The 13,530-nt window shown below is 36.4% G+C and overlaps 1 protein-coding gene across 2 annotated transcripts in view; it reads right to left on the reverse strand.

The window, feature by feature from the left end:
• The window catches only part of LOC139973484 (lethal(3)malignant brain tumor-like protein 4), an 82,442-nt gene extending 68,928 nt beyond the window's left edge, over positions 1–13,514 (reverse strand). Inside the window, exons 1-2 of one of the 2 annotated variants that reach the window (XM_071980207.1) lie at positions 13,314–13,514; positions 2,420–2,517 (exon numbers count right to left, since the gene is read on the reverse strand). The gene's annotated coding sequence lies outside the window, so the exon portion shown is untranslated. The remainder of the gene's footprint in view (positions 1–2,419; positions 2,518–13,313) is intronic. The other variant, XM_071980208.1, reaches the window with a different exon arrangement.
• Positions 13,515–13,530: the final 16 nt, after the last annotated feature.

Genomic DNA, 13,530 nt, shown 5'->3' on the forward strand with positions numbered 1-13,530 from the left:
TTAACATGCCACTTTAAATTTCAAGTTTAATAGGACAGTTTCTAAGTATCAAATTGGGCATGGCATTCTTAGTTTGATTTACAATCTTCCTATTCAGAAGCTTTAACTATGCCACAAACTGAATTGGCAGCAAGCCTTCACACATTATGGTACCATCAAGGCATGCTTGAATTTGTATAAACTTTCAGTCCCTTAAAAGCTCAAGAGAGCTTCATTAAGCAGCATGACTGGGCTACACCATTGTAGCATCCACATACTCATCAAACACTCGAATAGTCAACAAAATCATACGCAATAGTGAGTAATAAGTTAAGCTCTTACATCAACGTTTGTGTTTTCTAAAGTTGCTTTTTCTTGGTGAGATTAGCATTCAATTTCTGTGAGTTGTTTTCGAGATGACAACATTTTAAATTTACGGAGTGTTAGCTCAGTGGTTAACGCCGGTGCCTTCCAATCATAAGGTCCCCGGTACGTTCGAGTCACTCCAAGATTAATGTATGTCGTCCAGTTACAGAATTGTTGACAATTGACAATTCATAATCATGGAGTTAAATATGAATGTAAGAGACTGACTTCGGTCAGCTTGCGGCTTTGATAAGCCAATGAGGCTTCTTTGCGAGTTCCTGCTTGCACGAGGATCTAAAATACATACATACTATGTTTATACAACAGGCCTGGAGCTAGTGAACTTGTGAGGAAACAGGTGTTATGTCATATTTGCACAGTGCCAAACTTTTTTCCCCTTTAAAATCTTCATCCAATTTTTTTCATAATTGGGATGCTTTAACAACATATCAATACACTACAGTCACTGGGGTGTGGATAGCTTCACATCCCTAAAGCAAAGCTGGAGCCCTATCCAATCCAAGGAAGAAAGAAATAAAGCAACAAATTTAGAAAAACAAAACATTTTGCTTCCAATGTGCAACAATGAGATCATACCTGTTGCTTCAAGTTCAAACATGGTACATCAATTGTGACAATTTCAACTATCAATATCTCGAGGAAAAAAAATTGTATGCAAATTGTATCCAAATTTAGCATGTCCTTCTTTCATGTGTCAAACATAAATTTTCCTCTGGACCAACCTTTTAAGATACGATTATCTTCACGTTTGTCTCATTAAACTTAGATTATAGCTTTAATCTACTGTGAAGTTGACTAATTACTAATAATTGTCTGGTATTAATGTCCTTGCATTCTGCTGGGTACTTTCATGATCATTTTTACAACTTTGGAAGTAAATGTTTCAATCCATTTCAAAGTAAATTAAAAATGATGATGACTTGGGTCTGCAAAAGTTAACAAACAGAAAGAACAGCTCCACCTTTCATAGTAAGGTTCTGATGAAGATTAACAGTAAAGGTACCTGGGATGTACATCACTTCCTGGGATACATTGTTAATAATTTGGAAAGTTTAAACTTCACAGATTGTCTGTCTTAAATAAACCCTGTGTCCAATGCATTATACATCCAATTAAAATATTAATTATGAATATCTCTAATCAACAACGTTAAACAATTATGTCAACAGACGCCGTTGCCATAGCAATTTTTAATCATAAAATTAAAAAATCCAAAATTCTCAATAACAATGCTCAAACTGCCTGGTTTGAATTCGGTTCTAGCTAATAATTTGGTTGCTCTTTCAAAATCTATGATCAAACTTGCAAGAAATTATCACACAATTGTCCTTAATATATATAAAGGGAAATCATGCATAATTATGTATTTTGTATTGACTGAAACCTAAGTACAACAAACTCCTCAGGGTATTACTCTGTTGGAGGTGTAGCCATACTATCATATATATGGTAGCAATAGCATGTAAAATAATTTAATGTATTAAATATAAAATGTTCATATCAGTTCATTCATGATTGCCCATTGCAATGTTCCCATGTAAGAAAAATTCCAAACGTTTATTCTTGATTTTTTTTAATTTTTTTTTTTTTAGCACATTGGTAATAAATAACTAATAAATAACTAACCATGTGCTCCATCAAATTATGGCATGCACACAGAGGAAAATTTGTTTTGCACTAATGAAAGCGCAACATATACTATTAAAGCATCCTGTTGAAATCCGAATGCAACTCATACCATGCTCATATATTGTATTTTTTAGATGGCAGTTGAATTTGCACCTGAAATTGTCCCCAACTGCAGGACTGATTCAATTTAGGTATCACTTTTATGGACTATTTTCCTTCATTTTTATGTAAGAGTTGGATTAATCAGTCCTAATTATGTCTTATTGTTGGATGAAATGCCATAAAACAATTAATCCAGGAATACAACCAACTAATCCTGGAGTTACGGCCAAGGTACCGATAGTATAGTTATTCAGCAAAAGTACTCGAACAATACAACAAGACAACAATCAAAGTGTTTACTAAGTGCAGACTAGGTACGTACGTGCTAGCTACCGTGAGTACAGCTGCCTGCCTGAGACTGAATGTGTACTCTGAAGTGCAACTTTCATCATGTAGACATCGACAATGCAGGTCTTGGAGCTGTTGATAGACACATATTAATGATTTACATAAATCACTGTTGCACAGCACAATGCATGTGTAGCTTCTGTCAGACTATATTAGAAATCCTAATTAAATATATACAGCATGATCAAGTAGTCACGGTGTGGACTGAAAAAGAAACACCTCGATCTATGTAAATACAGTGCAGGGAGGGGCAGGATGTGGGGCAGGAGATGGAGGGAAGGTGTGGGGAGGGTTGGGGCAGGAGACAGAGGGAATGAATGTGAGGAGTATGGGGTACTGTGTAAAGGTGGGGAGGGGGGGAGTGTGGATGTGGAGGAAGAAGGATGAGCTAAGCATATGATGGATCTTCAAGTTTGGCTCCATGTCTATGACATCACATTTAATTGCACTGGGAAGATCACACAGTCATGCATAGGTGGTTCTCTTTATAACCCTGCACTGGTCCTGCAGTCCTATAATGCACACCATCCCTTTCTTGCCCGATCCCTTGTATTCTCCAGACCCTACAGATCGACCCACAAATGGATCACAATATAGGCAGTGATAGTAGTGTATATAGATTCACACAAAGATAACACCTAGTATCTTCTCTAAAACTCTTAATTAGTTTACACACATGTCTATACACACTAAACACACCATTTATACACATTATTTATTTAAAACATATATATACAGTCCATATCTGATACATGCACGTACTGTTTATTTTGAGTACATAACATATTATCCATGCAGCAGCTATGTGGGTATTACTAACAAACTACTGTTTTTTGCATAACCTATATTACAGTATATATGTAGGCCTATATATACTCAGCTTGTGCAAGTACAGTATACAGAGAAATTAAATGCAGTATGTTGTATTAAGGTAAACCTGCTACAACCAAAACATTTCAAATTGTACTGAAACTTTGAAGTTATTAAATTTACCACACCAGTAAATGCATGTTGATATGGTGAGAAAAATAATTAATTAAAAACCCTGATGCTATGCCTGCATAGATCGCACTGTAAAAACGGCATCAGCAGCTTAAATCTTTGATCTAGCTAGCTGATCTCGCCTCGAACCTCATTTATAAATTGTCACCGGCAGTCTTAATAAACTTTAATTTATAATTCTGAGAGTCCAGCAACAGTGCAATATTGAAGATTGCATCCAGATATCTCCATAAAATGTGACTTTAATTCAGCTAGTCGAACACACAATGCAACTTTATGAGCAATACTTGTGTGAATGTGTGTTCTATAAAATAACATGGGAAGTTCATAGAAAATTTCTGATTCTGATTTCTGATACTACATTTATGTAATCTGAACCTCTACAGCCACTAGTGAACATGAATTATAATGTATGTATGTCTAATGCTTGGACAGATACCCACAATTTAAACTGTAGAGTTATATATATATGCTTGCAATTGAAGTTCATGAGGGTTTTTATGTAATGAATATCAAACACACTGAACCTTATATATTATCACCATATCCACATGGCTGAATATACATTTAAGTTGATAGGTGGTGCATCAGTAAACTTAAAATGAATAGCTGGAGGCCAAAAATAATTCTTTTTCTTTTGGCTCATACTGAAGTATTTTAGTATGTAGGCCTACAAACAATACTGTGGTTCCTGTTTAGTCAAAAGAGACAGTAATTAAGAGAAATTTGATGTCAAAGTTAGCAGATTCTCACTGACCAGAAACGTGAGGGTAAAAGCTCATAAACGTACAGGTCACCGTGTGATGTCATTCTGCAGAGTTTACCGCGAACACGAAACAATAACAATGGACTTTCCACGTACTTCTTGTAAGAAAGTTTAACCATTTCTTAAATTCACTCAGATTCCAAAAAACATGCAGCTACAAGCGAAAGAAATGGTTCTTAGAATAATATTGTTCAAACATTTGTTAACTAATTTTGGGTAGCAATTCTTCAATGAAAAGTCAATTATGGTTAAAAAAAACTGCCTAAATGTCTGGTCATATTTCGTAAGATTCGTGGCTATTATAAGCCAGTATACATACTGTGCCGTACGATATCAAGGTCTTGCCGCTATTGAAATGCCTATACCTTGTGAAATATGTCGGCATCTCTGGTATTTCTTCATTTGTTGTTGCAATTAATCGTGTTTGCAGTTAGTTTCCAGTCAGTGGAGGCAATATTAATCAAATCCACGAAACGTAAAGCTTTGGGTATGTCTCAGTCTTGCTGCCATAATGTAAGAGTTTTAGAAAGTCACAACTCCACAAAAGCAGATACAAAAGCGAAAGGAACACCCCACGGTAAAAAAAGCACCCGATAGATTCCATATTCCAAGTTTCAAAAGTTATAAGATTCAAAACTTTACCGTCTCAGTACAATATATACAGTACAATACATATATCTAATTTCTAAAATGAAAAGATTTCAAATTTGAGTTACAATGTTGAATTGGAAGCCACCCTACATGTAAGTTCTAATCCATAAGCCCTTGCGGGCTTCTCCCACATTTTGAGGTCCCTTAAGCGTCGTAAAAATAATCGCTGATTATTATTATTATTATAAATAATCCAAACTAAGGATGGACATATAGAATATGGGGCGGGGATGCATGATTGAATGAGATGAACCATTTTGGGGAAGGAACCTGGGTCCATGCATGAGGTTAATATTCTTAAGGTCCATTTATCACACATCATGTCCGAGCAGGGACCTGCCACAAACATAGACCCTTGCAGCCTCCTTGCCTCAAACTAAAAAACAATACTAAACATGAATGATATACAAGTGAGCTCTCTAATTTAGTTAGCCTAACCAACTGTAAAAACTGAACCTGGTGTCCCTGCAGATAAAGTGCACAACTCTCTGTTTTTAAAATTCCTTCTCATGTTTTCTTGAAAGCTTCATTTGTTATGCATATTTAAATGTACTTGTAGGCCCTAGCTACTTATAAAACAGATTTCAATTTTTGGTCTTGAGGAAAACAAGAAACAAATGAAGGCCAGAATGATGATTTTATTTGAGTGAATATAGCCGTCCGCTTCTAAGAATTTGTTACGGTTTACCCTAAAGGGTATAAAGAGAATGAAAATAGTCCATCAAGCATTGAACATCTGTCACCATAAACCTTTATAGATATTTTGGGGTGTCTGGAATTCGATAAAATATAACTTTTATTAGAACAGTCTATTCAGTGCACTAGTACAGGTTTTTCCATGATTTTGAGTTTCACCTCGAAGCTGTGGGCCTTTACAAATATGGTAGCTTGCATATATGTACACACAGTACTATGAATGAGATAATTGTCTATGTGCAATTCTCCAGGCTAGGATAGAGCTGACTACTCTGTTGTGCTGATGATTTTACTAATTAATTAAACTAATTGTATCACAGTGGTAATTCTCATTTTCCTTCTTACACTCTGACCATGAAAGTGTTATTATTATTTTGATATCATCTTATGGCTTGCTCAACCCAACCCAACCCAACCCAACGCACCCCCACCTCCCCTTTCTCCTCTATTGTAATAGATTTTGAGTGCACATTCCTTTCACATAACTAAAAATGCAGAGCAAGTTCATAAAACAGCTTTGATCACCCTCTCCCTCTGTCATCCAACAGACATCTTTCCCCTCCCCCCCAACAAATAAGAGACAGAAAAGAAGAAGGACAACAAAGAAATTAATTGGATACTCTCATATAGTCAAGGGCGGCGGAAGCACTTTTAATCTGGGGGGGCACCGACATCAAAGGGCACTTTGCAGAAATTCGATTGGACTGATGCAGCCTGATATTTAGTACCCTTTATAACTCTTATTGTATTATCTTATTTGCGTATACACATCACTCCATCAACGCCCCCCCCCCCCCAAAGAAAAATGCATACTAGCACTGCAATATCCAATGTGCAAATTGGGAAACAAGGAACCAGTTTTCTTTTGAGACAAAATGAGGTGAAATCATGCTAGTTGCTAATGTAGGAATCTTTCGAATTAGAGTTTATTTCTTGTTAATATCTTAACAAATTTTTTCCATTCGAAATAGCTTTGAGTTTGACCCACAGAAATTCATTAAAAGTCAGGGGCGTAGCCAGGATTTGCAAAGTATGCACGACTATCTGAGCGGAGCGCCACCATCAGTTGGCGCGGAGTGTACAAGAAAATTTTGGTTTTACAAACCCCTCAGATGGCCGGAAACGGCCCTTCCCAAGTGTCCATTCTGGTTCCCTGGCCTCTTGCTAACTTGAGACACCTCAATTTTTATGTAGAAAAAGGGCACATTTTTAACCTGAGGAAAAGTGGGGGGGCACGTGCCCCCTGTGCCTCCCCGGTTACGCCGCCTTTGCATATAGTCTCCTTCAATAATAGGAAAAGGAAATCTTGATATTCCATTTTAACTTTCTTTTGTTGGTCTTAATTTACAATTATATGCTGGTCTGTATACAACTCTGTGATTCATTCTTAAGAGAGCTCTTCCCCTCCTCTTCCAACCCACTCCCCTGCTACCCTTGTCTTTGTTGCAAATGAAACTATAGCTCATAATGTAAGTTGAATACTATGAACTTTCACTCATAAAAATATCCCATTTTATTCTCTAAAAAGTTTGATGAAATGCGATCTGCAAAAATAGCCATGTAAAACGGTTATAATAGGTTTCAACATGGAGTCAATTAACAGCACCAGGAAGATACAATAATATAGTGCATGCCATATATTTTGCATGTACTGCTGCTTTTTACATAGGAATGCTGATTATATATAGTCAAGATTGCAATTGACCAGCTCAGCTTGCACAGTATACGTGTGTAAAAGCTGAAGTGCACAGACATATCAACCGTGATATCGGTAAAGAAAAGTGAGGGGGGTATTCAGATATTATTCAACTGTGCAATGGATGTGTGTTAAGTAGGTGCCAGATATGTTTGTTTTCATTTTGTGGCTATATGCATGTATGTAACTCACCAAGTGTTTGATATAGTGCATAGTATATACTGTACATGCCTTGCCGGCCAGACAGACAGTTATGTTGTTTTACCTTGCAGTGATCAGTGGGGTGATACATACACTACTATGACCATCCTGTTACAATGGATCGATACACTAATAACTCCATATATTGAATGTTAAAAGTGCTGTAGCTCCGCTTACTTCATAAAACAAGCAACAACTATGTAGTAAGATTAGTATCATTCGTTTTTCAGTAGGTTTGTAGCTGCATACCAGCCACGTGTGGGTCATCACTGATCAGGGGATCATTATAAGCTCCTTTAGGATAGCGATTAAAAACTAAAATAGAATTTAAATGAGCATCGAGTGTAATATAAAACTAGACAACTATCTGTTACGGTGGTATGATTAAATACTGAGTGATTTGGTGGTTTCATTCTGTACTTATTGCTGACTGCATAACTATTTTTCTTCTTCATATTTCAAGGGTAGAATGTTAGCAGTGCATGTTGAACCTGAAACCAATGCAATTACTAGGTTACGTTATCAGGTTCAATATTTGAAGGTCAGCTCTTGCAAAAGCCATCTCCATCACAGAAAATAAACATTGTAAAAATGAAGAAAAACAAAAACAATTGAAGTATGTGTGGCTCCATGATGTCATATTCAGCCTTAAGTATGAGGAAACATATTATATGTGATAACTCCCACATCGAACACTGAAGATTTTTCTTAGCTGTCTGGGGAAGTTGTTCAATGAGTGTTATCTTTACCATACATACAATATAATAGATAGTGATTGGGTTTGTGTCTCTTTTAACTTTGAAGAAGATACATTAGGTCCACATTTCATGATGTCATAGTATCCTAAGTAGTATTCAAATTGGCAGGTTGGAGAGTTTACTGTTTCAAAATTGAAACATTTGTTTGTTGTTGCTGGCTGCATGATCTTCATTTTCATTAAATAGAAATTTCACACAAAAGAATACAAACAAAACTGTGCAGCTAAAGTAGATATTGCCATTTCGAAGAAACATCTAGGAATAATGTAGAACACACTCTGTCTATCACAGAGTCTCCTAAAACTATTACATGAAGCACGGTCAATTTAATCAGGCCCTGACAAAACATTGGCAACAACTTCAATAAGTACTCTTAATTGGCCAGTTCAATACCTGACCCCTTACAAGGTGCCATTTCTGCAATATATAGAGAGTTTACAAAAAATCATGTAAAATTTCACATGTGGGGCATTAACTTTCGATTGATACTGTTGACAGTCACATCCCTATGGGAGGGTTGTAGAGGTACAAACAGTTTGTTTCTCTCTGGGTCTGCCCCCTTTAAGCATCCTCACCTCCCCCCCCCCCCCATCCCACTTCCCTTCTAAAATGAGGGAAAACAGTTCCCACAAAATTGAGAACAGGAAAATTGAAGAAAGAAAAAAAAAGGGTTCTTAGTGTGTATTACATACATCTGTTCCTTGAATGTTGTTCTCGCAATGAAAATAAGCTAGATAGCCACGCATTGATTGTCTACAGATCAAACATGCTCATCTGTTTTATTTCCACTTCAGTCCCAATGTATCTGAATGTAATATACAAGCCATTTTATTTATAACCTCAGAAGTTTATTCACGCTTGACTGGTCAGAGCATATTTTACACTGAGAGACTCTATTGACAAGTATAATAATAGATGTGTGATCTGATCGTTAAAGGTCATGACTACCGGCCCATTTTTCAGCACGCTAAAACTTGCTAGGAGTTTTCAATAGTACTTCTCTAGATGCTCTCAAAAGGATTCCCAGAGAACAATGATTGTCAACTTAGATAAACAACCCACTCCGCCACCTCCATCCCACTGGAAGACAGAATATTACCAAAACAAATACTTGTGTACATAAGATGACTGTGGTGTACCAGTCAACATTTAAATTCTGCAACATTGTTTCAAAAGTTGCAAAACATAGCACCATTTTGCACTTAAGCATCCAACATTTAACAAAACTTCTGGAAGACCCCTGCCATATAACCTTTCCCCTTGATGACATAATATCTAACCACCCCCACTCCCCTCTTGTGAACCAAAATGGTGGTTATGCCATGTCAATCAGCAGTATCAGGGTAATTATGATATGATTACATTAACCTCAATTGGAGCTCACTAATATGACCACTTTGACATACTGGAGATAAATTCTAGCTTTGTGGATACCGATGTTTGTTTCAATAGAGAAATCCTCAAGCAAACATGCGAGGATTTTCCTACATGGTATAATCTACCATAGGCCTGCTGAAATTATCAATGTATGGTTATTATTTCGAGTTCAAATCATTCTGCAGATGCCCAGAGTGGTGGTATTAACTTGCAATATGTTTGACCAACTATGAAAGCTTGGGAGTAAATAAACTTTATCCTTCAAATACCACTTCAACAAAATATTAGTTATACAATATGTACAGAACATGATCTGGAATTAATAAGAGAAAAGCAGCACTGAAAAGAAACAGCTACATGACTCAGTTTTGGAAATTGTTGCCACCACCAACTAGAAAGCACTGTTTTTGGTTCTCTCTATAGATACAGTAACATTACATACATACATGTGCTAACAGTTACCTCAGTTCCTCTTCCATTAATGTACTACTTAGTGCTTGAGGAGTGCAGTTGGGATGTGTGGGAAGTGGAATTGTTATTAATTAGACTGCTAACACCAGACAGTAAGTCATTTCAGAGAAGTATACTGCAGGGATTTGTAGCTTGTAAATGTAAACAATCTGGTTTGTTGACATCAGCTCACACAAACCAACATTGCCCAAACCAGCATGAAGTCAGCAGTAGCTCTTTCAACTCCACATTCATAACAATGTGGCAGTAAGGATCTAAGCAACGTGGTCAGAGGAGGAAGTTATGCAAAGCTTTGAGTGCAGTTAAGCTTATCTCTTTTTTTCCGATGCTCTTGTAGAGATAGTTAATCTGAGACAATTTTGGACTATGAACTTCAATTGGTTTCAAATTTGACTAAGTTGTTGTCACTATTAACTTCAGAACATATTGCCAGTGTTGCATGTTACAATTGCACCTATAATTAATGCTTTAAAGTAATTAATTGGATAACTTATTGCTCAGAATTAATTTCTTGGCAAGGAGTGTCCAAAATCTCTGTGGCAGATGGCAACAGGTCTAAAGGGAGTGAACAGCCAGTGGGAAATGTATGTAGAATATATTAGGCTACTGTAATTTCAGAACAATATAGGACTACACATAAACTTTACCGACTGAAATTTTCCAATAGCACCACTTAAAGCTGCTTTTTAATTACATAAGGAGCTGAACTAACTTATGAAGGCCGTCACTGTGGTAAATTATACCAAAAGGAGTGGTATGGAACCCTGCTCTCCCTCCCCTTTGAAAATTTTTCAAGTGCCTAAGGTGCTTAGATGTAAAATGGTGATACTTAGTAGCACTTTTTAAATCAATTTAATTTTAAAAAATGTAGCTTTTTCTTAGATGAAATTTACTTACTTTACAAAAGATTGCAATTAGATCAATCTAGCATATTGTAACAGTGTTTCCACTTTACACTGGCTCACCTGAAATTCTGGTTAGTTGCGTTCTGCGACTGCACACTTGACTAAATTTTGTTTTTACAATTATTTTACTAATAATGTGGGATATTTTCGAAATTCCTGAACATTTTGACGACATTTTCATTTTGGGGACATTTTCGGGGACACTTGTTCATCGGGGACAGCACACTGTAATCGGGGACTGTCCTCGAAAATCAGGGATGTCTGGTCACCTTATTCTATGTCAATCTGACTGACACACAAGGACAACATACATTCCTTGGCTTTGGGAACTTGTTGAGTTGTATACATGCAGACTCCTACATTGAGCGTTAACATTGTATCTTGTTGCATACTATACAAAACTTGTATGACAACTGTTGTTAGGTGCATATTTGCATTGTTGTTAGGTGCATATTTGGGTGCATATTTGCATATAGGTGCATATTTGCCTCTTCTTGACAAGGTCTGTTTCCACTATCTTTTCTGTGAAAGAAATCTTTCTATTTTTTAAATAATTGTGAGAAATTTAAACTGAATATTTTTACCAGAAATCCTGCAGTGTTAACCTATTGGACAATATTGAGTAACTCTTCAGTTGCCAGATTAAAGTTAATGATATGCTAAATATACAGGCTACACTGCATTTATACAGCACATTTCTCTTTCTTTCTTCCCTTTACCTATTTCCACTCTGGATATTATAATCTGCAGCCAAAAAGGCAACCAAGATCATGGGATGCCAATATAGACACCATGAGCTTGTGATCTTCTTTCCACCAGTCCATATCATGTAGATAAAGAGAGCAAACATTGAACTCAAGTGCACCACCATGGACAGTTTGATTACAATGATATAATTAAAAGCTAAATCATAATAGATCCTAATCTGATGATGGGCACCCCATTCCCTATGAACACTGGGTTATTCCTTGTATCATTCAGCACAAATAATTTATATACTAGATTGAGATAGAACCATGTCACATTAAGAGAAACTAATAGAAAACAAAACTAACTATTGTCGTATTGGTACCAAACTACTTTTCATTTTTTTGTTTTTCGTTTGGAAAGTTTTTCGAAAATCCACAGAAATTATGTTACCAGGAATGTGGATCAGTTCCTAACAAAACTTTTGAGTAGACCTGCCACCTCCCCCTTCCACCTCCCATCCCAACGGGTAAAATGTGGAGACAAAAAACAAACAGACATTGGTGTAAAAAAACCTTGAAATTTTCCAAAACATTCTAAGGTGAAAGAAACTCATCATTTAAAAATTCTAACTTGTGCTCAGTATTTCTTTGAATTACTTTGCGAGAAAAACCCAACACTTCATGTAAATCTGCGTATCTTTGATCTACGTAGGCTACCAGTTTGAGATTTTTCATGGAACCATGTGACCTGTGAGAGTTGGCAGACCTAGTTAAGATTAATTTCCTTAGTGCAACTTTGAACTTAAAGCATGAGAGAGTATTTTAACCCAGGTTTTGATTAATGTAAAAAACCATTACCTAGAGGATGGATGGCCTATGTGCCTATAGTATATACTATCATCACATCCACATAATGCCTACATGATAAGCCTGTTAATGCTAGGTTTGTTTTTGTTTACTTTACCATCAGCCACTTCAGTGGTTGCCATGTTGGCTAGTTTTCTTCCAATTTACCAGAGCAAATGTCTTTCCAGTCTTACCCAGTGAAAGTAAGGTTGGAAAAAGTTAACGCTTCAATTACTTACCCCGTTAGGCTATTTCATTTATAAAAAGTTGCCTAGGCCTCAAAAATTTAATGCAGAAGATGATGACCTAGGCTACCATAGCTTTTAAATTTAAGGAATCTAGCCTATAAGGCCAGCTATATCTACAAAATTATAATTAAATGTTAGTATAGCATTACGCAGATCTTGTGTATAAGAAAATCCGTCCAAAATACCTCATTTTTTCCGTACAAAGTAATGAGTCATTGGTCGGGTAGGGTACTCCAGTATTTACTGAAAAAGTGGTGTATCTAGGGTGGATTTTCTCATAGGCAAGATCTGCATATGGGCTATAATAATTAGTATTCTAATATTTATAATAATATTAACGCTGATTTAAGCGATTTCCATAGTAACATTCAATAAGTAAATAAGAAGGCTACACTACACCCAATATCATACGACTTGCCTTAGCCATGCAGATGTTAAACGATGGTTTAAGACTTAGGTTAGGCTAGGAATACAGTAAGGCATTGGTAAACTATTTAAAAGGTACAGTAGGACTAGGCTAGGCCAAATTAGCCTAGCCTACTACACGGATAGTAAAGCTTACCTCGCACTTCTCAAATCTCGGTGTCTGTCTGTTCATATCAAAGGTAGTAATGGTAGCTTGACACACGATTACAGTGTAAGGTGCTATGACCGTTAGTGTAGATATTTGTCTGCCAGCAAATTTTCATTTGGATGAGCATTACCTCATTTTAATCTGAAATTCTTATTATCTTTGATTATTAAATTACATTTACCCTGTATTTAGTAGCAGACGACAT

Source organism: Apostichopus japonicus, chromosome 9, assembly GCF_037975245.1.
Source record: "Apostichopus japonicus isolate 1M-3 chromosome 9, ASM3797524v1, whole genome shotgun sequence".
In the NCBI taxonomy this organism is placed as follows: Eukaryota; Metazoa; Echinodermata; class Holothuroidea; order Aspidochirotida; family Stichopodidae; genus Apostichopus; species Apostichopus japonicus.